At 38.2% G+C, this 2,567-nt stretch overlaps 1 pseudogene; it reads right to left on the bottom strand.

Moving 5' to 3' along the window:
• Positions 1-1,848: 1,848 nt before the first annotated feature.
• Positions 1,849-1,965, bottom strand: LOC136642620 (5S ribosomal RNA; annotated as a pseudogene).
• Positions 1,966-2,567: the final 602 nt, after the last annotated feature.

The following is a 2,567-nucleotide window of genomic DNA, read 5'->3' as shown; positions in this document are numbered from 1 at the left end:
TCATATTATTTGTTTCATATTAAATAAAAAACCATCCAGAATTTGCTTATTACCTATGGCAGGGCTCAAAAATTATTCAGTCAGAATCATCCTAATCATGTTGCAACAGTAGGTGCACAGGATGTCTGCAAATGGAAATGGACTTTTTAGTAACAAATCATAGATAATGCTTATGATGACATTCCTATTCATGCCTACTTGGAAGTAAAGCCCACTGAGTATTTCTGAGTATTTCCATGCATTAGCTCTAATTTCACAATTATTAAACAAAAAGCAGACTGAATGGTTATAAAAGGTGTTAAATAGTATTCCTGCTCATGAACATGTGTATTTCGAAACCAAGAAAAAGCCATATGGATAACTGTATTTTTCCAATATCTGTACTGGGAATTTGAATCTTAGAGTAGTCATCAAAACTTTGCCAAGTGAAATCTGGAGTGAATTTTTGGGTTTCTCCTCATGTAAAACATCTGATGAGTTGTGAAAAAAGTCATTTTATTAATAAGTCTAGTGAAATAACTCATTTCAACCCCAGAGAGAATTCGGACATCCCTTGACTATAATTTGTCTCTGAGTTTTGCCTAAATCAAAATGTAAACAAATTTTGGAACATCTTCTCAGCCTTCACTCTAACCAAAGTTCAGGGGTGGGGGAGCAACCTGTGCTCTGCACATTTCAACGTGACCTAGTTGGAAGACTGTGCAACCTGATAGGAAGATGAATGTACATAGCAAATGAGAAACAAATGCATGTTTTAAATACAATAAACTGGTTGTACTGAAAAGTGTTCAAAGGGTGCTTCCAGGGCAGGAACTCAATAGTGGATAATATAGTTACATAGTAGTAAACTACAGTATAGGATTTTGTTATTTGCATAGTGCAAATTCCCCTTTGTCTGTTTCCCTTTGTGCATGAATGTGCTTTCTGAACTAGCCAGGACGTTGTTTTTATTCTCTTGTGTACATGTGTACAACAGGATCTTCTTTTATTTGAGAAAACTGGTCTTTTCTTCTGCCCTTGCCTTTACTTTCTTTCAATTCCTATTTGAATTTCTGCACCTGAAAACGGCCAACGACAGGAAAAGAAGGAATGCCAAGCAAGTAAATAATTTAACATTGAAATTAGCAACCACCTTCTGGTCCACATTTACTAGAAAAGATTTGAATACTTGTTCATAAATGTTTGCTTGCTCACACCATCCCTAGTCAGGGATCAGGAGCAGGCACAAAGGCTCCAGGGCCCATACAGATGGATGTATGTGCTTTATGTTGTATGTATACATTAGCTCCCTAGTGAAATTAACAGGGGACACAATGCACACAGTGATCCCTTGTGGGTCCCTGTGCATACACTGGTTTTGAGTTTGGGATGATCGGCTTCAATCCATTGATTTTAGGAAGTTGGATAGAAGCAAAAAAAAAAAAAATAGCAACAATTGATTATAATGCCTACAACCTGTACGTGTAATCCCCCTTCCCACTTTACAGAGGAGTTGATATGTTGCGCTCACAAAATGAAAGATGCATGCAGGTAAAACTATGATGGTATTTCTGTTGAATCAGTCTTCTGATGGATCGATATTGAAATGCCCCATTTTCTGATAAAAATTACTGAAGTAGAAAGGGCCATTCCCACATTTCTGTGCAAATCAAACACAATTTTTCTAAAAACAATAATTGATATTGAAAGTGAGAGATTCCAAACCATGCTCAGCAAGGAATGTCATGGGTGAAACATGGCAAAGCCCCTGCTTTCCAACCGAACCTAGCTTGTGACAATATTTATGATACAAATTGAATGCTGTGAGTATATGGTTGGCAACCTTCAGTCTCAACAGACTATAGTATAAGCCTACAGCACCCGGTATTCCTAGGTGGTCTCCCACCCAAGTACTAACCAGGCCTGACCCTGCTTAGCTTCCGAGATCAGACAAGATCGGGCATGTGCAGGGTAACAGTTGCTTACTGTTGAGTATATGGGAAAACCTTCAGGCTGTGGCACTGGGTACATAATCAGTTTTCTGAAAAGAATAAGTGTCTTAGCCTCATGCTTGTGGAGATGCCTGAAGGCTTGTGGAACAGGCAATGCCTCTGAATTCTCAGAAACTGGAAGAGAGACTGAACAAGAGATTCAGCAGTTAGAAATGGGGAGGAGGAATTAGAGCCCTATATACTTCCTTCCCACTGCCCAAAACTAGCAAAATCAAAATAAATGATAAAAAATAGGACTATGGTTGAATTGATGATGCAAAATAAGAGAAACTACACACAGATTGCAGAACTGAACTTTTCCTGGTGCAGAATTTCAATTGTTTTTAAGAAGGGCAACCTTCATAATATACATCATATAGGCAACTTGCCTGGTATGTAGGCACCCATGACAGAAATGTGTCATTTTGAAAGCATACTTTTTTCCAAAAGTAAACTTAAGCGTAAGAGAGGTTAACAACTGCCACTGACTCCAGATGTAAGAAAGGTTATAATTGTGAAGATATGAGCACGTGTGATAATACAAGCCCCGAGAATGTTTATTTTGGCCTTTACCTTTGGAAACTGCATTAATTGCGG

The sequence above is a fragment of the Tiliqua scincoides genome, chromosome 2 (assembly GCF_035046505.1).
Source record: "Tiliqua scincoides isolate rTilSci1 chromosome 2, rTilSci1.hap2, whole genome shotgun sequence".
NCBI lineage: Eukaryota > Metazoa > Chordata > Lepidosauria > Squamata > Scincidae > Tiliqua > Tiliqua scincoides.
The sequence above is the reverse complement of the archived record's forward strand: the minus strand, read 5'-3'. Positions and strand labels throughout refer to the sequence as shown.